At 29.8% G+C, this 26,195-nt stretch overlaps 1 long non-coding RNA gene across 1 annotated transcript in view; it reads right to left on the bottom strand.

The window, feature by feature from the left end:
- Positions 1–2,490: 2,490 nt before the first annotated feature.
- Positions 2,491–26,195, bottom strand: part of LOC128667631 (uncharacterized) — a 176,292-nt gene continuing 152,587 nt past the window's right edge. Inside the window, exon 4 of the long non-coding RNA XR_008403575.1 lies at positions 2,491–2,621. This is a non-coding gene — a long non-coding RNA (uncharacterized LOC128667631). The remainder of the gene's footprint in view (positions 2,622–26,195) is intronic.

The following is a 26,195-nucleotide window of genomic DNA, read 5'->3' as shown; positions in this document are numbered from 1 at the left end:
ATCTAGTGAATTTTATATTGCTGTATAATAAAAATTTATTATGATGAACAAAGAAAAAAAGCCTTCAAAAATTTTTCTTGTTGGTAAAAAATTAATTATTTTTATTTTGAATATTTATTTATTATAGTTTTACTTTAGAATTGTTAATTGTATTTTTTACTTGAATTTATGAAAAATTGTTAGAAATAAAAAAAAAAAATTATTGAAATGAAGCGTTAGAACTTCATAAAGAATAAAAAAATGACTGTACTGTGAAAAAATTTCGGATTGAACGAAGGTTAAATCTGGAGTGAATGCAGAGTGGATGACTGTTTATTTATTTACTCTCCTCGCAGTAAAATTTATTCCGAAGCGGAGTGAATGGATTTAAATAAAAGATATATCACTCCGAGATCACTCTGCTAAGAAGATGAACTACATATTCACTTCGGATGCAGACCATAGACAGGATGAATGAGGATGACACTGTTTATGGTTTTTTGACAAGAGTAGCCTGTAACTTTGATCCTGCAAGGAATAACCCATCACAACGTAAACGTTAATCGTTTATTATGATGTCCTCTAATAGGAAAAACCGTGAAAAGACCCGGGAATAATTTATTTTTTAAGTTAAGACCCATATTCGGGTAAATGAGGATGAGTTAAGATATATTAGGATGACACTTTCCATGGCTGTCTATGAAGAGACGCCCGTAACTTTACTCCTGTTGGGAATAGCTCATCATAATATGAATGCGTTTCGTTCATTATGATGCCCTTTAATAGGAAAAAGCCAAGAAAAATCCCGAAAATAATTTATATTTTGAGTTGAGACTCATATGAGGATGAATGCGGATGAATGAGCTTGAATGAGGATGACACTGTTTATGGCTTGTTACACGAAAAAAGAAAAAATGCACATGTAGAAAATCAAAAAAACCATAATTGCAATTTTTTCAAATATTGATTCTTTCATAACTTATTGTTTTAAAAAAAAATCGAAAAATTAGTAAACGCCGGTTAACTTCGTTATGACAATGACGGAGTGAACTCGGATTTATATAAAATCCGAACTCACTCCCGATTTTCGTTTATGTGATAGAGCTGAATGTTAAAAAATGATTCAAATTTGAAATTTAGACTTTATAATAATACTTTTATAAATAAATACCATAATTAAAACACAAACGAAAGTAAAAAAAAAATCAAATTTACTAACCGAATGTGGTAATGAGCACGTGATATCGGTTAATGCTCATAGTTTACTCGCAACGGAGATCCTATTGTATGTATAATATATTTTCCATTAAATTACACTCATTGATTCTGCATCGTGTCTCACTCTAATTATTCCAATTAAAGAAAAAAAAAAACATACTTTACATTAAATAAATAATGTACTTGTAAACAAAAAAAATTACAATACGTAATAATCATGTCAGCGCAGCAAGTAAATCGGTATTAAGGTTAAACTCGACTCGAGAGAGATCGTCGAGTCGTTATAATGGAAAAAAAGGAGCTTTCAACAGAGCGTTGCTTCGTTTGATGAGCTCGTATTACGGTAATGCTTTTTTGTCAGTTACTCACTATTTCTTTCTCACTCATCCTCTCTTTTATCTCGTCGTATCTCATTGCTAAAGAGAATTCTCATACAAAGAATATAAGGGTTTAAAAAAAAAAATAAAATAAAAAATAATAAACTCCGTTTATAAATCTTGTGAAATAGTTTCACTCAATTTTCAACAATCGATTACCCTCAGCATGATTGAATGTATATTTTAATTGAAATTCGATTCGTATATAGATTAATGTTTCGTTAAATTAGTCGTTTCTTGAAAGGCTGCTTAATTATGCAACTAACTTAGCATTTACGTTCATGGCTTCTTGAATTATTTCGTCATCACATAACGTTGATTTAACGTTACTCTGTAGACTGGCACAAAGTACGTCTGCATATTTTATTTCTTTATAAATAATTCATTTACTGACAAAGTATCTAAGGAGGTATTCGTTACTTAGACTGAATTGCTTTCAAAGTTAGGTCGGAGCTAGTTAACATGATATTATTCAAATCGTTTACATGTTACAATTGTGTAAGTCCATCGTAAAGTGCAGGCTACAGTCCATTGTTCCAAGTCAATAGGTGAGTAATGTATATGTATATGTAGTTTAACGTTTAATAATTAATGTCTATTTTATCGTAAATGAAAACCGTACAGAATTTCTAGCATTCAATGCCGGAAGTTTTCATTCAATTAAGGTTACTTGTACTTTGAATGACCGAGCTCGGTTAGGACTTTATACGGTTATTAGATGACGGAGTCAATATGACAGTTATTTGTCTGGTTTACATGATTGTTTTAAAGAGGCTACTTTTTTAGCTGAATGCAGAGTTTTGATTGGGGTCTTTGTAGATTGAGCAGATTAATTTTTGGTGAGAGAGAAAGAAGGGGAGGGGGGTCAGGGCTTGGGGATTTGAAAAGTTAATATTTTAACGTGACATACCTGAACAAACAGGAGATGGTACTGATGAGCTGAGAAGTAGAAATTGGCTACATTCGAGTCGGGATGGACGAGCTCGTTACGCTGCTAACAACTAAATTGCCGGCGACGCAATTCTGCTTCCGGTGTGGACTGTTGACCTGAAAATATAGTTTCGATAAATGTTAGTTGTTTATATGGATGAGTTTTTCCATTAATTAAATTTATTTTTTGTGTCAATAATAGTCATCATTTTGTTGTTCATCAGATTCGAAGAATGGCTGCAAAGAAAGACGACACCGAATTCGGAGCTAAAAAAAATTTTTTTTTTCAGTGATTTCAAACAGTTGTTTTTTATTTTAAAATTCCTAAGAAATGGAAACGCCCAAGTTATTTTTGAAGGAATTTGGTGGAATTTTCTTTTTTTTTTTTTGAGCTTTTTCTTAAATTTTATTATCAGCTACTCCATTGTACTCAAAATTGAAGAAATTTTTTTGTAATTGACCAGTCAGTATCCGAGTCATTAAAAGTGTTGAGAAAGTAATTTGTTATTGATTAAGATTACGGACAAGTCAAATAGTTCAGCCAAAAAGTTTGAGTGGGTGCAAGAAATAGAAATAAAAAAATAGGAGGAATAAAAAAAAAATTTAACAGGAAATAAAGAATGAACATCAGGTGTTTATCTATAATGAAATCTTTAGCAATATTTTCATCGCTAGCCACGATGTCCTATCGTCGGCGTTGTTTCCGCTCGCGATGTTCCGGAGATGAGCGGGACAATGATTTAGCCAGTAGCCGAGTTCAGTGTCTGACTGTTTCTCGTGTTTTCTACTTGACTTCTCCTACTCTTCATTCTGGCTCTAAATTTCTGTCTTTCTCTATTTATCTCGCTTGTATCCAACACAGAGTTCATCTTCACTCTCGTTGCATTGTGACGCAGGCTAGCCCAGGCTCAGGAGCAAAAGCAACTGACGGTCTTTTCTGTTGGTACAAACTGTAGTCGTCTATCGATTTTTTTCTCGTCACATCAGACAACTCTTCACTTTCTGTTATGAGCTAAATTGAATTTCACACCGCGTTCTCATTCATTTTGCAGCCTTCAAGCTCGTGAGGACAGAGCCCAGTACCTTGTTCGCTACTTCGTAAAATAACAACAGCAGCAAAGTCAAAAAAAAATTATATATTTATATATATATATATATATAGTTTAGAAAATAACAAGAAGAACAAGAATAAGAAGAGTAAGAAGAAGTAACTTTGCGCTGCGATGACGGGCTAGCTAACTTGTAAAAAGAAAAATGTGATGTGCAAGTACAGAAGCACGCGTACCGGCAACTAAAAAAACTACTACTACCCGAGGGATTATTTATCGTTCCCATGAGCATTAAAGAGTGACTTGATGCAATCAAATTCCATTTTGCTTTTATTAATATTACTACCACGTTCACCGGGTGTAAATTAATAATTTAATTTAACAGCTGATTGTGTTATCTTTTTGAAATAACGGTAGGGATTAAACTGGAAATAAAAAAGATTACTTTACTTTTAAATCCATTTTATAAAGTAACTTTATTTATAAAATTATCTATATTAATTTAAATATTTTCAACTAAAATATTTAAAATTAAGCCTTTAGTATATATTTAATTATAAAATTTACAGAGCGCAGGACTTGGGGATGGTTTAAAGCTACTTTAAATATCTTGCGCATGGTCCATTTTTTTTCGAAGTTAATATATAGAGTAGGAAAATAAAATAATTAAAATATCGGATGACCTGTTTTTTTTTTATAATTGTTGTAATTGATTGGAAATTCTATTAGAATATCGGACACCGTTTTTTAATCATGGAAAATGTTTTAAGATCTAAGAAAGCTAATTAATAATTATTTATCGTGAAAATTTTATTATTAATTATTATTTGAAATAAATTATTTTCTGTTTTTGAATGTCAGTGAAACAGTCGAGGACTGTGAGTTTAAAAAAATTTTAATTGTTAAAATCACTAGAGATAATAAAATATGAGAATAATAAATTTAATTAATAGTTAATTAAATCATCAGTAATTGCTAATCAGCTATGGAATATCAGTAATGAAAACAATTAAATTTATATATTTCGTATGTAATATTTGAATTATTAAAATTATACTTAAAATCATACACAGTAAAAAATTTTCAGAGTGAACGCGGATTAAATCTGAACTTGATACGGAGCGGATGACTGTTTATTTATTTATTTATCTCGGAGTTAAATTTACTCCGAAGTTCATTTTAATTTTGAAACTCCGAATCGGAGTGAATGCAAATTTTGAAAAAAATCCAGATCTCTTCGAAATCACTCAGTTTGAAGGTCAAACTTCCTGTTTACTCGTACGCGGAGTGATTTTTTTTACAAGATCCGAATCTCCAAGTGACGAAGTAAATCTGGATGTAAATAAAATCCATAATCACTCAGAATTTATTCCCGATTTCTGAACAGTGTATTAATTTGATTAATTGATATACTTATCACCATAATTGATAAAGTTTTTTTTTTAATTTGAAGCAACTTGTTTTTTAAATTTCTGATACAAGATCAAAAAAAGTAAATCTCTCCCTTAGCGTCCCTATTTTAATTAATACTTTCCTAATAATTGGATACCGAATTGCAATTAACGTTACCTATGATTACCAGGAATGTTAACAAATATCATGTAAAACAAAATTATATGTAATGAGATAAACTAAAATGTGATTTTACAATTAAATGAGTTTATATAAAATATCTGCATTGTCATAATATTGACTAATGAATTTAATTAAAGTGTATTGAATCTCGGTAAATAATCCAGCGAAAATGTCCAGAATTTGTAAATTGAGGTATAATATTATTTATATAATTAATAATAATTGGATATCGACGAGCGTATTGCATAAATATGATAAAGAAAAAAATATGCAATTAAATTATAATTGCGTGTTATTGAGAATTTTTTGTGATAATCATGATAGCGGTGTGTTATATTAAATGGGTTACGTTTGATTAAACGGTGATATGTTGACAATTTGTGAAATATCATCATACATATAATATAATATGAACATATATAATGATTGTCGGAATGAAGAGAATAATTATCATACTGATGGATAATCGTAGGGTCCTCTAATTAGTTTACTCGTCCATAGTAGTGGTTACAACCAACGGATCCAAGCTCCCCCTCCCTACTCTCCAGGCCATTCGCGTTTCTGTTGAAGGATAATCATGAGTCCTCTAATTATCCTCGCTCGCGGTTTTCATTGCCCGCAATACTCCATCAAGATTCAACGTCACCGATCAATCTATTTAAATCGTTTAACATTGACTCAATAAATTTCCATGGGCTAATTTTATTTTTTGGATTTAAATTTGGTTTATTCAGTTATTTTGTCATGTTAAATTTAAATAAATTGAGTAGATTGAAAATCAGAGATTATATGAATAATTTATTATTTATTATTAATTTCTAGGAAGGAATAAGCTAAGTTAAATTATTTAAAAATGCCGCGTATATCAGTCGGTAAAACTATTTTGACTTTTACAGACACGAGCCTTCGGTACTGAGTTGAATCTAATGTACCGCCCTCTTGGCGGGTTATAAATGACTTGCGCAGCATCCCTATTCGAGATAAAATTTTTAAGATACTCCAGTTTCTAAGGCTGGATTACACTTTTTAAATACTTTCAATTTTTTGATAATTATTAAAATCAAATTTTTTCAAATAAACAAAAAAAATATTTTAAATAAGAATTATTAACAATTTTTTAAAAATTCTAAAAAAATTAAAAGATCAATTTTTGAAATTTTTTTTCCTGGCCAAGTGTACGAAAAATTATTTTAAAAAAATTAAACATGTAGAAAATTATCCATAATTAAATTTGATAAATAAAAAAAAATATTTCTTATCATAAAAAAGTATATTAATTTTATTAATCAATAAATTAATAAAATTATTATTGCAAAGTAAATTAACAAATGAATTTATATTTGAAAATTAGTATATGTGTAATGTGTACATTACACATATACATATATATATATGTAGCATATGAAGTGTAATCCACAGAATCGACCGTTGCGCAGTAGTACGAGTGGAGTATCTCAACGCTCGACGCGCCGTACATTAACAAGCTTTCCATTCCGGTATCGTAGTCGACCCCGAGAGCTTCGAGTCGTCAGCTCGCCGGGTTTACTTTCCGCTCGTGACTGTGTGTGTTCGCGGCCAGTAGTGATACCGTATTATAAATTATTTTATTTATTTATTTAGTTACTTATTTATATATTTATACGATTGTTTATACACATATTTATTAACCGACATTTATTGTGTCAATAATATCCATAAAGTGTCAGTGACACAAGTGATTAAAAAACTATATATGTCTGTAATCAAAAATTTAAATAAAACAAAATGAATAACTGGATCGAAAAATCAAAAATACTCAATACGGATAATAGTCAACGTCGCATATTTCTGAACGGATGTCACAGAAAAAAGGAACAATGATTATAAAAAATTTCAGTGATTCAATTACTGATGATACGTTAAAAATTTTTAATATCTACATTATCACTTTTAACCAAATTGCTGATTATTGCAATTTAATAATAAATACTAAACATCAATATCAATTTTTGAACAACTGCTCACTTTGTTCTTTACAACCGTGTACATAATATTAAATCAAAATAAAAAATTTGAAATTCATAAAGTTGTTCAAGCGCTGGTTCTTAGATTTTAATTGGCACTAATAATATTTTTTTCCATACAACTTATTAGTGAGCTGTGTTTAACACGATTGTTCATCAATGAGTGATTTGTGTTTTTAATAAACGGAATAAATATACTCGAGATATTTTACTGGATGAATATAATATTTAAGAGTGTGTTGTGTTTTTAAGTGGTGATAGTTAAGTGGCCTTTGTTTCATTTTTTTTTTTTTTTGTTTATTTGTTGTAGATTTTTTTTTTAATTAATGTGTACTCAGCAAAGCGAGGTGTTTTTAATGGTGAGTTGGGTGTTATTGCATACCTGTTACACGTTATAAATTTTTAAACGGTATATTTAAATGTCAGTTTGATTGTATAGATTATTAAAGTATTTTTTCATATTTAAATTGAATATATATCTGATAGAACACCGTTATGGATGGCGTACTCATATAAGTTTCAAACAAAATTTTGAAATGCCCAAAATTTATTTATTGTTTTTAAATAGTTTTGGAAATACTTTTTTTCGACAATTATGCTCTGAAATTCGGTAAAATATTTTAGATCTACAGAGATATTGAGCTTACATTCTGCTTGGGTCGGTCTTATTTTAAAATTACTCAGACCTCTGAAGACTAAAGAAGACAAATTATTTATCTTACAACTCCAACTTTTGATTTTAAAAAATATTAGAATGTTAGAAAATAAGTGAATTTTTTTTTTTTGAATTTGAAGAGATTTACAGGAATGAGAATAGACTCTGTCGTGAAAAATGAGGTTGCAAATACTTTATATTTGCATTCATGGGTTAATTACTATACATTTTGTAATAACTACAAAAAAAATTATTTTTACTATTTTTTTGAGCACTTAATTTCGCTTCAGATGAAACACAAAAAAGAATTTCTAATGGCAGTTGAAAATTTGTTTTATTTTCTTCACTTACAAGTGAGCATTAAAAGTTTTAGCGAATTCAGGATTAAAAAAAGTTATTTTTTTTCTTCGCGTCTACATTGTGCCCAGCCCTTCTTTTCCAGAATATATAGAAAATATAAAGTTTATATAAAATATGTCACCCATAATTAGGTGTTTTTTTTTTTTTTTTTTTTTTTTTGATATTCAATTTATGTCGAGAGTTTCACTTTGACGGAAATTCAAAAGACGTACTCATAGTGATAACATCGCAAGACGTTTTACCGTGTGTATATTTTAACTCTGTTTTTTTTAAATTTCACGACCGTTAAAAGAGAGGATGCAGAAACAGATTTATTGTGGCTTTATCTTGCGACCTACCTCACATATTTTTTTTATGTTTAAAAATTCAAAAGTAATTAGTATTTCAACAACATAGAGGGCCGTTGAATTTATTTCTTTTATAAAAATAATAAAATTTTTTTCTTTTACTTTTCACTTCACTCAATTCACAGAAAAAAAAAAATTTTTCATTCATTTTAAATTTGCAAATTTTTTTTTAAATTCTGTCAGAATTTTTTTAAAATGCTGTGCAAAAATTTTTCAAAATAAAATTAAATATTCAACACAAAAAGTAGTGACCAAAAAATCAAAACATAAAGAACAGTTTTTTTTTACTAATTCACGCTTTTTTTTCCAGGATTTATTTTACGATTTATTATTTTTTTTTTTTTTTCATTTCAACAAAAACATTTTATTTTATTATTTTTTTATTATTAAAAAAAATATTAATAATAAATGACTGTTTATGTTTTAAATGAGAGAATAGTGGTTTGTAGTAGAGATTTTTTCCTGGGATTTGGACAGTATGCCAAAGTGCGGGCAATTATCTTCGTTCCATTTGGCAAGATCATTCAAAAACTTTTCCCGCGTTAATACTTAACATTGTCAAGAAGCACTCTTTAGTTAATTTTCTGTACTGGGTGTATCCATTAAACCAATGCTATTATCAGCAACATTTTTTTTTATTTCTACTCTGTAAAATCTACTCATACTTAGAATTGCTAAAAACAACCACTAATTTATTTTTCCACCACAAAGTGTCTATACGTTGCAAAAAAATAATAAATCAACTATATTGACGATGACTTTTCCTTTCAGCTTTGAGCCCGTTATTGTAATTTTTTAAATTCTCTTTAAACTACCCTCAAGCGTAATATGTAATTACTAAACTCACAAAATACAGATAAAAATGCCTCGAGGTTTTTTTATTATAGACATTAATTTGATTGTCTGCAAAAAAATATTATTACACAAAGACTCGAGTAAACCATAAAACTCAACATAATTCAATTAATTTTACTTTTGAATTTTTAGTATGTCCATAATAGAAAAATTTAAAAATCGCTTGGATATTCGTCTCTCATTTTAAATAAAAATTCAATATCCCAAAATAATAAAGTGACTTAAAAATTTTTTTCGAAATAAAAATCACAGTTTTTATATAAATTTTTTTTTTAACAAAATTATTAATTGAGTGGGAAATAAAAGCTATCAAAAATAAATTTAAACTTTACAAGTTAAAATATTTTTCGACTTCTTTGATACCAAATATCGTCAACACAATTATAAGAATTTCGATAAAGTTTAAAAAAAAATTAATTTATAAATATTTGAATTCAATGACAAGTCAACGAATTTTAAAAAATTTCTTTGCATTGAATATGTAGAGTAAAAATTCAAAGCTAAGAATAAAAAGTACCAAATTTTAAAAGTTCAAATTTTTATTGCCAAAAATTTCTAAACCTTTAAATTACAAAATATAAATCTGAGTGAACTTGAATAGATCAATAAAAATTTATCTCTCAAATTAGATCTACGTCTGCATCAGGTCTTATAAGATCTAAATTATTTTTTTCAAGTAATCGGTACTGCAAATAATAAGTAAGTGATGCAATTTTTGAATATAAAATTGAAAACATTAAATAAATATTTCATACACTTGTAACGTTTGAATTAGTCTGAAAATTGTGCTGTAAATACAACTGCAAAGCTAGGTTAAACCGAGATTACAGCATATAGAGTAAGCAAAAAGATGATAGAAAGACAAAGGATGCTGTGTTGCATATCTATATGACTAACTGAGATAGAGATAAAAGGGAAGGCGAGGACTCGGAATACGAAACTTTGTTGTATTTCGTTTCGTGAAACTATGTAAATACCGACTTATATGTCTCCTGTTTTCAGGTACATATATAATTGTTTGCACCCGCAATGAATAGTTTACATTTTTGTTTTTTTGAAAAAAGAGGACACACAATTATTAGATTTATAAAATATTTACCCAGTTTATTTTATATTCATTAATATCTGAGTACTAATAATAATTATTATTACGCAGTGAGTTCATGAAAAGATTCAATTAAGTTGGTAAACATTTTTAGCGTCTTTTCCATTAGTAAATTAAAATTTATATAACAGAATATATTTAAAAATAAATGTATTTATATTTTTTATTTATTTATTTTTTTTACATTGATACTCTTTCAAAAAAGTTGATACTTGGAAGTAAAAGTTATGTATTCATAGAAATACACTGATAGCAAACTTTAATAAACTCATTTCTGCATCATTCATAAATGCAAATACTTTTAAAAAGATCACATAAAGAATTTATAAACTTTAAATAACTTGTTACAACTTTGTCGAACATAGTTATTACAATCTCTTGATAATTTAATAACAATATAAAATATTTATAATATAATTATTATTAATTTTATATGGAAATTTTTAATTTCCATAATTAGTCTGGTTATTTTCGAAATTATTTCGAAGTCACTAAAAATTTAAACTTCATAAAATAATATTTTTTTTCACGTTTTCTGCAAATAACTCACAATCCATCTAATTAATCACTGAAATTTAATGACGTAGTCTTGAAAAGCCTGATTACCAGAAGACGCAATCAAGCCGGTTAATTAGTTTCAGAGGTATATCAAAAACAATTTTTTTTTTTTTTTGACTTCATAAGTGAAATCCGTTTTTACAACGGTAACCTACACGATAAAAAAGGATTCGTCAAAATTGACACTTTCGTGTGTAAAACAGTCGATTGACACTTATTTATATGTTATTTCAACGTACGTCATTTGTTTTGAAAAAGTTACACTCGTGTATGTTAAAAGTAACAAGTCATGAGTGTCAAAATTTTCGAAAACGTAACCTTCAGTTTTAACACACTCATATGTTATTTGCAACACTTGAAGAGTGTTGAATTTGACATACGCTTTTGTGCTACTTGGATACTTGTCAAAAGTATTTTTTACATTATTTAATGTAAAGTTAAAATCAATTAAACAACTGTAGATAATTGATTCTTCAGCAGTGAAATATTAAAAATAACGATAATATTAATAATGAAAATAATAATATCATGTATTGTTCAATATATATACATATAATCATTTATTATTATTTTCTTAAAATGTTCTTAAAATTAATCTATTAAAATTATAAAATGAAATGAATAACAAAAAATGCCAGCCGATCATTACAATAGTGTGGTTACACGATGGGTAGCACGTTGTACCCCCCCCCCCTCCCCCTCAGAAAAACAACCGAGGCAATAGTTTTAACTTTTTACTTGAAATTATCCGAGAATTCTTTTGTTTCGGTCGAGATTATTTTTAACACATTTTGTGTGTTGATTTCACAGTAACATATAAAAAGTGTTACTTTCGGATAAAATAACATTTTTTTGTGTTAAAAAATCAATCGATTATGACAGTTGAAACAAGATAAATATTGTATGTTAAATTGACACACCAAAGTGTTGAAAATTCAACACTCGGAATTTTAACATACGTTTTTTTTTACACTTTGACGATTCGTTTTTTACTGTGTATGAATTGAACCCGGAAAACATTAACTAAAAAAACTGATGTAATAATATTTTTTATAAATTATTTCTTTAATATCCCAAGTTATTGTGAAAAACTATTTAGAAGATTCGTCGGCAGTAATACTCAGTAATCTGGTTTCGTGTGTCTCGATAGAATTTCCACAATGGAAAAACGTTTAGCAAACAATTTAAGCTTCTTTTTTGCTTTTAGCTCTTTGTCGATTTTCTTCTATACACACTATCCCTTTCCTTTTCCCTCTTTTTATTTTTCGATCTCTCTAGTTTCGTCTATTGGTATTTTTCGAACCAAAGAAACATTATAAGATAATGCAAATTCATTTAACATTATTTTTCTTCAGTCTCGTGCACAAACGCACAAACAAACCACTAAAATAAAGTCAACAAACTGAGCCAGCAGAATCAACAAAAAAAAAAAAAAAAAAAAAAAAAAACGTTAAATAAATAGAAACCGTAAATTTTCCATCACTTCTTCTGACACCTTTGTTATCTTTTTTTGTTTTTCGTCTGGTTTTTTTTCGAAGCTGCGGAAAAAAGTAAATCTGGCTAGTATCCTTGCGTGGTTGAGAGTGCTTGTGGGTTTTAGGTCTAGAAGTGGATCCAGTAAGGGGGCGTGTGGTTTTTCAAGGCGAGAGTGCTTGGGCTTCGACGGAGCATTAATCGCCGTGGATATAAGGCTTTCTACGGTACGTATACGCGGACGTATCAAGAGAGAAGATTGATGTTCTGTAGCATTGGCTGGTGGAATCGCGCGTGAGAAAAAATCAGTCATGAAAAAAATCTAGAAAATCTAATGCGAAACTTTCTTATCAACGTTATCACAATCTATCTATATATATATATATATATATATAGAAAGAAGCTAGACAAAATGAGGGCGCTAAGAAAATGATGCACTTTTTTTTTTTTACTTTTCTAATGTTCACTTATACTCAAAAGAAAATAAAATAAATTTTGCTTTTATTTCAAACAAAATTGGATGTCGTTAAAAATATTAAAAAATTTTTTTTTCGTATTTTCAAATAAACTGTAACTATTAAAATTTTAAATCGGATTAAAAAACAAATTTTATAAAAATATTATTAAAATTTATGATGAAAGAAAGTGGGTAAATCCCCCAATTTGCCCAACTTTTGTTTAGATGATAAAAAAAAAACTACTGTTGTATTTACTAGACAGAAACCATAGTCTACATTATGTTGATGTTCGATTTAAGTAAAGCATATATTGCACAACTATTATAGCAGTACGTGGTATTCATAATGTATAACGTGGCACCTGCAGCATAAACCAAGTTTAACAGAAGCAAAGCGCGATGCTACGATCCGTATTCAATTAGAGGTAATCGCATTGTTGAATAAACAACACAGAGATACGTGTGTCCGTGTGTTCACTCCTTTGTCTCGGCTATCCTCTGGCGATTGTACCGGAGATTAGTGATAACGTATTCACGTATCTGATTCATCATTAACACGATAAATGAACAGAAAATTAAATATTCCACACACATTATTCTGTTTGGTAACATTTTATTCAAGCCTCCTATTAATTAAACTGATCAGTTATCAATTACCTCTATCATTACACTGTGAAAAATTTACAAAAAATTTTACTATGGGTGCATTGTAACACCGGACCATAAGAAAACTGGTATGAAATTTACAAGTGTCCCATAGTAAACGGTATGCGCAGACGACACGACTGGGACCTATGCGCATACGTTTACTATGGGACACTTGTAAATTTTGTACCAGTTTTTTTATGGTCCGGGGTTACAATGCATCCATAGTAAAATTTAATGGGAATTTTTCACAGTGTAGTTATTCATTTGACAGAAAACACCCTGATTCAATGTATGGTCATTTTAAAATTTTACTTCACAAGCTCTTTCTGGCTGCGGTTTTTTTTTGTCTTATGACTCAGCAATGACCATAAATTGTGTCACTAAGAAATTTCAGTCTTTATCTTTTTTTTTATTTTTGTATTTTTTAAACCTTCTTCGCGGACTCACAACTCGGGAGTTTGTTGACGTTGTTGAAAAAAAAATTTCTAAATGAATAACTTTTAGTTTCGCGGTGCTAAACATTAAATGTTATTTATAAAAATCAGATAAAAATTTTAATAACTCAATCTTTCATCAGACTAAAAGCCACTGTGCATTTGTGTAAGCGGTTAAAAAATCGCGTAACTAAAAGGTATGCTATGAGATTTTAGGTACAAAGTGGATATTCCCACGACTTCTAATCTAGATAAGTCTTGGTAGTAATGGTGCCTTGGAAAACGCGCTAGAAATCTCAGCTTTTATACTTGAAGAACGAAAGAAATGAAATACTCGTGCTACTACAACAACTACTACTACTACTACTACTATTAACTACTACTACCATTACTAATGGGCTGGTATTGGTATACACTGCGGAAGAGTAAAGGTAAAGTAGAAAGGAAAAGACGGAGGTGGAGGTAGGAAAAGAGTAGAATGAGTAACAGCGAAATGCATCTGCGGTCGGCGCCAAAAGACCACGACTACTTCTTCTAGGATTCCTCGGGTGGAAATACGACTGCTGTAGTTACTATGCCAGCTTTCTCAGTGGTATCGGTGTTAGTAAGAATAGTAGTCGTAGTGGTATTTGTAGTAGGAGTGATACTAGTAGAGGCTGAGAATCGCCAAGAGACGAACTTATTGCCCTTTGTTGTACGAATCCCGTTACTTGAGATGAACTTTGTAGTTTTGTAAGAGAAGAGTTTTATAGAAACAGATGTACGGCTGTGTAATCGCTGAGATTGAGTTTTAAAACTAAAAATTACATGATGCTTAAATAACTCGAAAAGTTATTAAATTTAATTTTTAATAATTTATCATCAATTAAACCCCACACCTGCGTTATATAATTCAAATTTCCATTGAATTACTTGATGTTTAATGGTAAAAAATTACGGAAACCTGTTTAAAGATATTGTCCTTCCTTTAGCTGAGTTGGCTTCGTGGTGCCGTACAAACGAATATGTACAAGAGCGCGAAATTCCGATCGCCGAATGGTTTTTTCGTTTAATTCGGTTTGGGGTTTGAAGTATATGAGTTTTGTTTTATTGATGTTTTGTGGGCAAGTTACGAGTGAGAGAAATACAAGTTTTATTGTATCCTAGTTTGAAGCAAATGGATTAGACAGGCTAGTTACACGGTTTAGCGCAGTGTGCTGGACAGGGAACGGACGATGCCGAGAGGTTTCGATTGTCATTCCACAGTAGCGCTAGGGAAGCTGATCGACCGCTTGGAATTTCCATTCGATCGTAATGTTAATAGTTAAATTAGAGTTTCTCATGTTCTCGGCATCACGTGTGTTATGTGTGGCAACACATATGTGTGTGTGTGTGTGTGTGTGTGTGCATACATAGTATATACGAGCCACCGTTTATTTCTGTTTCTAGCAGTTGCAAGCTCTACTATCGCTGTCACACTTCATTGCCTAGGTTTCTCTATTTCGTTGCTACGGTAGTAGTTGTAAGAGAATAGTAGTAGTAGTGGATATAGTAGTAGGCGAATATTGAAGTGGAATAGAACCTAGAGAACCGCTTCAAATTGGCAATTTGCCGCGCAGCTTCCATACTCGCATGTGCGCCGTCAAACTAGTATTGAAAATTGTGCGAGTGTTGTAGACCGAGTGAGGAATTATATTGAGAATGGTGAGAAAGATATATATGTATGTATGTATGTGTGTGCGTGTGTGTGTGGATATATGTGCATGTATGGAAAAGGATAAAAGGGATGGGAAAGGTTCAAGGGGTTAAATTTCAGTTCATATAGACCTGTTACGTCACTGTCAGAGAAAACGAAAATTCACAGACTAAAATCAATCATCAAAGTTATTGTCTATTTTTTTTCTATTTCTGTTATTTAGTTATTGGAACATAATTTTATTTTGAAACCTACAATTTCAAATATTGTTCCCGATACAAACATTTTTTTTTCCTATTGCTAGATATTTTTTAAGACCGAGCCACGAACGTGGTATTGAAATCGATGAATTAATTCGGGAAAGTAAACTTTGATAATTTTTATAAATAAACTTTATGTAATTATTATCAATTAGACTCTTTATTCTACAATTTAATTTTTAACTGATGTAAATATTGTGAGTTAAATTAAATATTTATGGAGTTTATTTAATTAGTTGACTGAATATCTACAGTAAAAAAAGATTAATTAATTTTTGTTTTTTTTTTTAGAAATTATTTTAAACTTCATTTACTTTATTAAAAAAAAAAATGAATTGAATTGCTACGAGAGTATTTACGTTTAAATTTTACATCAATTACTTTAATAGCGACCTTAATCAGGTTTAACTTACATGAATGAACTTCAATGTAAATAAAAAAAAAAAAAAAAAAAAAAAAAAAAAAACAAAGAAGCTTAAATTTGAATAGGAGAATAAAAAACGGATAACTGATAAGTTCATTGAAGTTAAATACACTTGACACTAATGTCAATAACAATAGCAATTACATTTTATTCATTAAACAGTAAAATTTCGTACGTCAAATAAATTCACCCAGAAGCGAACAAGTGGACGTATCACATCAAACATCCAAGTGGCAAATCAATAATTCAATTGTTACGCAATACCGAATAAATCGCTTGTTAATTTACTCTTTTTTACCCATCAATATTACGCTTTTATTAAATACTGAAATAAATAAACCGGAAATTCTTTTTTTTAATTGGACACTTTTTCACCAACTTCACATCTAATGAAAAAACGTTTTTAAATTAAATTACAGTTATTTTGCGAAATAATAAATTAAAATTTCTGTCTGTTGAGTAATCGGGGCCGTAATGAACCGAGTTTAAATGTTTTTAAATGAGGCGGTAAATTTTTATATCCGATTGGTAATTTATAATTGTAACGAGAATAAACAAAGCAAAAGCAAAGAGTATAGTGTAGTGTAGTGTAGTATAGTATAGGACATCAAAGTGTCTGGATAAAAAGAATGGAGCATTTTCAGAGCTTAACCTTACGTAATACAATCTCACTGTGGCGTGAAACAATAAATCTCTTGGGTAAAATCAGTGGCTCCCCATCGTCTCACTCCTGGATCTAAATCTCCGAGGTCTGTGTATAGTCCGTATCTTGGTTAGTTCGACTTTATTCTTTACTTTTTGTTTTTAGTTTACTTTGAACGACATAAAACGTGCGAATACGCCGGTAAGAGGTTTTACGTCTTTACTTCTTTGATGTTAAATGACATTTATATATATATATATATATATATATATATATATATATATATATATATATATATATATATATATATATATATATATATATATGTATAAATATAAAGTTAACAAAACTCATCTACATCCAGTTAGAATTAGTTATAAAGAAATTTGAATCACGGAGCATGAAAAATAAAATAAATAATAACAATGATATAAAGGCAAAGTGAAAAGTAATTAAGTAAAGTAGAAAATAAAGTAAAATTAAAATAGAATAACACAATAAATGTTTAAATGACTAAAGAGTGAGCATAAAAAAAAGTATTTAATGTCGAGAGGAAATTGAATTCGATAATAAATTGAAATTAAAATAAATTGGTATAGATTTTGTGTTGTCGTTGTTGGTTTTTTTTTTTGTTTTTTTTTTTTTTATAACATTGAATGCTTGGCACTTATTCTATATAATGCAAAATAATACCCAAAGCTTTTTACTTGAAGCTTTTAAATTGCAACTGCCAGTTTTGCGTTTCTACTTCACTTGCACATTATCGAATCCTAATGCTGGATTTACAAAATAAAATATCGCACTGGATTTTAAACTCATACATATTAAATCCGAGTACCATATAGTTTTATATATGTATGGATATACACATATATTAAGCTTTCAGAAATTTTACTTTTTAAAACAGTACTTTTTATAGATACTGAGGATAAAAGTAACAGTAATAAAGATTTTACGCGGTAGATATTTTTGAGTTTATTTTATAGATTAATTAAAATATTGTTCTGAATCGAGGAAGCCATACAAATAAAAATAAGGGACAAAAGGCAAAAATGGGCGTTTGTAAAAAATTTTAAATTCTAACTGTTATATTATTTTAGCCGCCAAGCAAAATTAATTTTTTTCAAAAAATAAAACTTTTCTTGAGATTTATTACCCCCCCCCCCTTCCCTCCCTCCTCTACAGAAGTTATTTTTAGGGGATATGACTGTCGATTGGTAGCTGTATAAGAATAGGGAATACTGATAATAATAATAATGATGATAATGATTACAAAAATGAATATAAAAGGAAAATATTAGAACAGTAAGCCGGAACATGAAGTTTCTTTATCACACCAGAGAGTATATTCCGGAGGACAAGAGAGTATAAGTCAGAAAGCTTGAGGGCAATCATGCGCCGTCATACTGTGTCGTTCTCATTAGTCGCCACAGTGCATAACATTTGCTGTTGGGTTGACGGTGAAACAAGTAAAAATTATTACTCTCCGGATGTCGGCCCGTTTAACGTTCTAGTCGTTGTCCTCGTCCTTCGTCAAAAAAGGACGTCAAAGAACGCGACGCAAAAGTTAAATATCGCACAGTAGGAAGACATTTAAAAAAAGCTTTATATACTTTTTCAGAAGTTTCCTCTAAGCTAATATTAAATTTTTGTTCTCGTTAGCCTTTTATGTCAAAATAAGTTTTAAAATAGGCGCTAAAGAATTTTGAATTAAAAAGTTAAATCAATTACAACGAATAAAAGAAAAAGAAAAGTTGGAAAATCCAACAGTGGATACCTCCAATCGCTCATTTTATTTTTATTTTAATCATTACTTTTATTTCATAATAATAGTTTTTTTTTAATTATGAATTTTTATTCGACTTTTAAATTATTAATTTTATTTTTTTTACTTCTTGAGATCAATATGAATTCTGGCAGCAAAATTTTATTTTTTTTATTTTTGACGTTAATAAAATATGATCTTGAAGTTAGCTGACAATTATAAATTTTCGAACTTTTTTTATCAACAATTTAATTTAAAAAAAAAAAAAATATAAATATGCACATGTAGGAAATTAAAGAAACTACAGGTGCAATTTTTTGAAATATTTTTTTACTTAAATTTAACGTTTTTAAAAAAAATCAAAAAATTATCAGACAATGGCTAATTTCAGTATTACAAATAAAATATATAAGTACAGTAATGAGTTAAATTGATCATTTAAAGTTATCAACAATCACTTAATTTTTTAAATATAATAAATAATTTTTCAATAAAAAAATTAAAAACTCACATTTTGCTGCTTTTTGATGACTTCTGGAAGAAGACTTCAAAACGTAGTTGACACAATCAAATAACCACTAACACTAAATTACACTGATATAAATTATTAACACACACTTAACACTGACATGACACGAAATAAAACACTACTCACTCATGAACCACGATTTTTTATTTAAAAAAAAAAAAAAAAAAAAAAAAAAAAATAACATAAGTATATTTTTTAAAATGATACAGTACTTAGCCGACGTTTCATAATTTTTGAGTTTTTTTAAAAACGATAAATTAAAAGAAAAAAAAATATTAAAAATAATTTCATCTATAGAATTTTTAATTTCCTTACAGGTGCAGATTTTTTTTTAATTTTCTTTTTAAATTTATCGTTTCTAAAAAAATACGAAAATTATCAATTGTCTGCCAACTTCAGTATAATTTTAAAAAATGGCGGCAGAAAATGACGAACAAAAAAAAACATTTTTCACATCACTTGATAAAAAATACTTTTCACTCACACAAAAACACTCACTGATAAGACTTCAATACTTTTTTCCATATAAATAATAAACTACAAATTTTATTTTCACTGATTTTAAATTAATAACACGAACGACAACGAACGTCGATGCTACCGGTAGCTTAACAATGGAAACATAAATACGATTTATTTAAATGAATTGTTTTACTACTTATACTGTACATACCGATTGAATTATTATCACAAAATGTTCAATGGCCATCAAATAATATTTATAGACACTTGTTTTAATAAATATAATTACAAAAATAAATTATTTATTTATTAAATCACAAACTAGACGAGGCCAGCGTCATTACGCTGGCGGCAGTATGAAGTTGGACCCAGAACTAGAAAAAACTTGCGCAGTTGTGGCAGCGGTTGGAACGACTGCGCAGCAGAAATAAAATTGAGTCACGCGTGCGCAGAAACATTCGGGGTCAGTTTGCCTCACGCCTGACGCTCTCTCATTGTCGTTGTCATTTTTTTCAGTTAAAATAAATCTTTTAATTATTGCGACACTCGATTATAAGTGTAATGTTAGTTTTAAATAATTTTTTATCAAATGATGAACATTTTGTGATTTTAATTTATGTGTGTCCGTGACTGTAAGTTATTAAATAAATTAAAGTCAGTGCCGGCTTAGCTCTCGGGGTTCTCGGGTTCTTTAGCGTCATGTTTGGTGTCGGAATTTTTAAACGGGAATAAAAATAATTAAATTTTTTTTCTTTTATTATAAATAATATAATTAAGTGACTGTGATAATTTGGTGATTAATTAGTTGTGATAATTAAATTGTTATAGTGAGTGTTTGTGTGTTTAATTTATTTATTTCTTGATGGTAATGTACTAGCACCGGCAGCGGAAAATAAAAATGGCGGGAAGCGTGAGTAAATTAAAAAAAAAAATTATTGATTAAAGTTTTTTATTCACTGGTTATGATCAAACTTCTAACAATAATAATATTGTTTTTTTTTAATTTTATTTGATATAAATATTTCATTTATTTATTGGCAAAATTAAATTTTAAATCTTCCCGTGTAATTTTAAAGAGGGCGCTCTATTCAAAATGGCGGCATAGTAAACAAATCTGACACGCTTGTTTATTTTTTTATTTAAAGATAATTAATTTATTCGAAAATATGACCAATGGAAATAATAAAATATGAATAATTGATAATATTTAAGTACAAGCATTAGTACTAATGATTTATGAAAAAATATGTGGAGAAGTTACCGACAATTATTATTTATTCAATTACTGTCAAAAAAATTATTGATAAATTTTAAGTAAGTTTTTATTTAGTAATTTTATTAATTTATATCTATTACATTTTTATCAATACTCGGCAATTAATTTTTTTTGAGCACTTAAATTGCTTAAAAATTCAATAATCTTTAAAATACGTACCAACAAGAGATATATTTTTATACAAATAAAAATATATGTATATCTAAAAAATTAAAAAAAGTTGTCATGTCAGTACTCATTTAACAGAGCTTTTAATTTTCTGTTAAAAAAAGAATTCATTAAAATTTTCATAGTTTCAATACTAATTTATATATATATATATATATATATATATATATATATATATATATATATATATATATACCTTTTTATAAATAATTAAATAATAACTTTTGAACATGTGGTTTTATAGAAAATTAAAATCCCTGTCAAATGAATACTGACATGACATATTTATTTTCAACAATTTAACGGATGTTCATATATTTTAATTTATCCAAATTAATTAATATGTGTCTTTCAAATTAATAAAAATAAGTGTCATGTTGATACTCGGTTTAAAGGGCTTACAAATTTTGAGATTTTAAAAAATCGAACGACAGTAGAGCACTCTCAGCGCTTTTGCGCTTGAGGTGTGCTGCAAAAAATATCGTAAAATTACAGCAGATAAGAAAATTTCATCATGTACAAAATAATGATAAAAATGTCGGTATAGTTTCGATATAATAATATTTGTTGTAGTGTTGCCTGCTTTAGTCGAATCGACCGCAATATGGTGGCTATTCTGGTTGGTGCAAGCTGCAAGCCGATGATTGAATTGGTCGGAAGTACGGATTCAACGTCTGTTCACTGCTGCTTCTATTGCATTCACTGGTTCTACAGTAAAGTAGTAGACTGCAGGTTCTGCTTGTGCTGCTGCTTCTGCTGCTGCTGCCATTCTATCTAGTGTCACTTAGAAAGAAAACTTTTGTACAAAATAAGACAGAACACGTCGACAGTCGACTTTTATATATCTATATATACATATATATTTCTCCACATTTATGCTTATATATATATATATATATATATATATATGTATATATATGAAGTACACTAGTGAAAACTGGACGCTGTGAATTTGAGAGCATGTCAACGAGTTTGAAAAGATGAGATGACGCGGTGAATTGGCACAATTCGTTGCGTTGGAAACGAACAAGCTCAAGTGCAGTGACGGTGATGGGCGTTGGCTGATGCTTTTCAGATCAAACTATACTGCTTCTGCCTTTTAAAATTACAGAAGATAAATCTGCTGGTGGCAACAAAGTTAAAAATAGATTTCCGGGATGTATGTACTTGGAACCGCAAGGTCGGAAGTTGCTCCTCTACATTATATTACTTTTTTTCTTTCCATTTTCTGGCTGACGTTTCCATAGTAACCCATCTACAGAGTCCTTGTACCTTGTCAGTGTAATTAAATTTTTATGTTATACATATGCATAGATTTTAAGGGGACAAAAAATGATGAGGTCATTTTTTTTAACTGTTTCAAGTGAACTTTGAAGTTTAAGTAGATCAATAAATTAGTTATTTGCGGGAACAAATGAGTTAGGAGTTTAACTAAGAGCTTTTATTAATGCCACCTGCATATAGGTTTTCAGTTTTGAATTGCTCTATTGTTAGATTTGCTTTGATTTTATTATTCTTATGTTTAATTACAAAGCCGGTATGAAGCTATTGAAATAGTTGTCAATAGTCAAGAAGTTGGGAGGAGATTCGGGTTCAACAAAATGAATTTTCATGCGAGACTTCGTTAAAGTTTAAAATAACAAGGGAAATTAAGGAAGACTACTGTAACTATACGTATGCCTGATAATTACCCAAGGGAAGTTGTAAGAAATGCAGCAGTACCGAGAGGCAAAATCCAACCAAGCTAATCAGCCTCACACAGTCGGGCCCAGGACTATTAGTTCCCATCTTGCTGCTTGTATAATTATTCAGCAAACTAAATATAACCCTATTAGCATTGACAGAACGCGCGACTGCTGTATTTTAATAGTTTCGATTATATTGAATTGGAAATACGTATAAATAGTGAAATAAAATAAATACTGACGATTTATTTGCTGCTGGTGCATGAAAATTGTTGAAAGAGATCAATTGACACTTGGATTTCACCTCCAATAGGTGAAATAATGTCTAGAAGAGTTACGGGTAAAAAAAAAGCCGGAGAAGTGAGAAAGAGGTGAGAAAAAAAAACGTGTAAGCGTTGGGAGTCGTTGAAACGGATCCGTCGATGAATTCAAGTTCAATTTTCCAATTTCCAAACTGTCATTCTCCCTTCGGAAATCACTCGACTGGAATATCCATCCTCTGGTTTCTTGACATCTAGCGCTCGATTTCTTTCCAACGGTGACGTTCGAGCGTCAATTTACCATCAACTATCTTTTATACTTAGACTCATACTATGGTCCATTCTTCCTTTTCTATCTTTACTTCCGTTCTCGCTCATCTTGACATCGCGATTCACAATTCACGATTTCGCATCCCCCTAACTCCCCATCGATTATTTAAAATTCCTCTGAAACGTTCAATTTTAGTCTTTTGTTTTAAGGATCACACCGCGAGACATACTTGGTATGCTTTAAAACGTCTCACGCTAGTCGACTGTGATATTGCTTCGGCATTTTTGTCCTTTTACTTTCAGTCTCGCCGCCACTTCATACTTTCAAATTATCGCTGACACGATTTATCAATAAATCTTTAAAACTTTCTTTCTCACATTTTTTACTATCAATCCGTTCCTCAAATATTTACTCAAATACATTAAAAAAGAATTTAACATCAATTTAAATAATATAAACCAATAATTTCATTGCTCGTTCACTTTTGTTTAAAACATTAAAAAAAATACAATTACAATTAATTAAATATTCTCGATAAGATCAACAAAAGAAAACTCCAAGTGGCAGACAATATAAGCCGCCATTTTTTTAAATGTCTTCCATATTAGCAAAATGGCAGTTTCTGTGCATTGGCAATGTAGATTATCACAATTACTATTCTAAAATTATAATTAAAAATAAAAGAAAGTAATTTTTGTCGGAAAGGACGGAAGCTGGTTGTTATTGAGTAAAAGTTAAACTTTAATTACTAACCGAAGACAGTTTTCTTGCAACGTTATAGTAAACTAACGACATCACAAGTCTAACTATTCTCTTCTTTCGTCTTCCTTTGGGGGCGCATGAAGTAATTTAGATAATGGCAAAAGTTCACGTTACGAAAGCACCCAGTCCACCAAGAGTAAACGATAAATACCACTTAGTCGGTCGTACACCGCGAGCATTCAGTACCAGTGACGTTAAAGTGCACGCCCCGACTCAACCAGAAACTAACGGTACGAAAAAACGAGGCTACAAAATGGTAAATAAAAATAATAATAGTAATGACAAAGGAAAAAAGGAAAACAGTGAGACTGAAATGGTTTTACTTGCATTTCAATGCGTACTACCGCGATTACCGACTTATGTACACCCACTGCAAGTATTTTAAACCAGGCGCCTGGGCAATTTAAATTTTCGTCACGTTTGCTGAAAAACCCCTTTTATTAACTTTCAAATCGATCCGGGGTTTACTCGCCTTTAATTTTCCCGTTCTTCTTATCAGCAAGTTATTGGGGTCGTCCTACTCTTGGGGATACCACCAGCAATAGTTGTAGTTGTAGAAGTCATTGTAGTAGTGGTGCAGATGAGAAGAACAAACGAGTGTGAAAAAGAATCGAGATATAATCCAAGTGCCTACGCGAGCACGTGTAATCTCAGAGGGAGGACTTTTATGAGTTAAAAAGAGTGGAAATAATATCACCTGACATTTGCAGATCAAGTAGTCCTCGTCTACTTAAAAAGACTGCAATCTTATCTACAGCTTCCGTTACATTGATATCTTAAACACCGATTTTCATAACAATCATATAATTTACAATTAGCAAAACTTTTAATTACCAAAAAGTTTTTATCCCGCCATTTTATTACCACTTGCAATCTTCATCGTTTTCTTATAATTAACATATGAGGAAAAAAAATTGCACACTATTTTTTTCGGTCACTACTCAAATGAATGAAGAAAAATAACCAAAAATTATATGAATTTGATGATATTCTAATAGTAAAACAGACAAAATATTTTTGCATTAATTTTGAGGTTAAAAATTTCCGTGAAAAATTTAATATTTTTAGCAGTAGTTTGTATGATTAAACGGCATTAAATGTAATTTAAAATGACAACAAGTGTTGCTATTAAATCGAAGTGGCTCGTTACATATTGAATATTTCTCAATAGTGTTCGATTAAATGTTTGAATTTAATGTTTAAACATGAATGTTAACAAATTAACATTAAATACATTTGATAATAATCTGATAATTTCTATGCCAAGCATTTAATGAGCATTTAACGTTGATTGATAAATGCTCGGTTAAATCGACAGTGTCCGTCTCATCATATATATACCAAGTAGTGTGTCTGAATTATATACGTGTGTTATTGTATGAGCATCGAAAACGGGAACATCCCGTATTATCCCTGATTCAATCGTAATCGCTGAGATGGATGGTTTATAGCGCAGTTGCGCATTGCTTATTCTATCTCACTTGCGCTTATATAGATATATATAGACTCAGTTAGACTCATATATGATTCGAAAGGTCACATAACTCACAGTAGACGACGGATCTACTTGGCAGATTCGTTGGTTGCTATGATACAATTTCGCTGAGCTTTATACGTGGATTATAACGATGATACTCAACCTGTCTCGGTCTTTCCCTCTACTCAGTCTCCTGGATTCTCATTGCTCGGTGAGAAGAGAATGCTGACTGGGTTATGCGACACGTGTCAAGTTACCGCACTATCTCTTGCGGATGCGCGCATCTGATTTGTTGATTTACTTTAAGAATTTACTGACCATTACATTTACAATGTAACTCTAAATCAAAAATATAAAATAATATAGAAGAAGGAGAAGAGGCAAAACGGGAGGACAGAATTTTTCTTTTAAATCGTTCATAGGAAGTTAACCAGCACTGAAGTTATGGAATCACTAGAGCACCTTATAGTGGTTATAAAATTTTTTTAAACTGAAAATAATTCTAGACTAGTCTG

This window comes from Microplitis demolitor, chromosome 4 (assembly GCF_026212275.2).
Source record: "Microplitis demolitor isolate Queensland-Clemson2020A chromosome 4, iyMicDemo2.1a, whole genome shotgun sequence".
NCBI lineage: Eukaryota > Metazoa > Arthropoda > Insecta > Hymenoptera > Braconidae > Microplitis > Microplitis demolitor.
The sequence above is the reverse complement of the archived record's forward strand: the minus strand, read 5'-3'. Positions and strand labels throughout refer to the sequence as shown.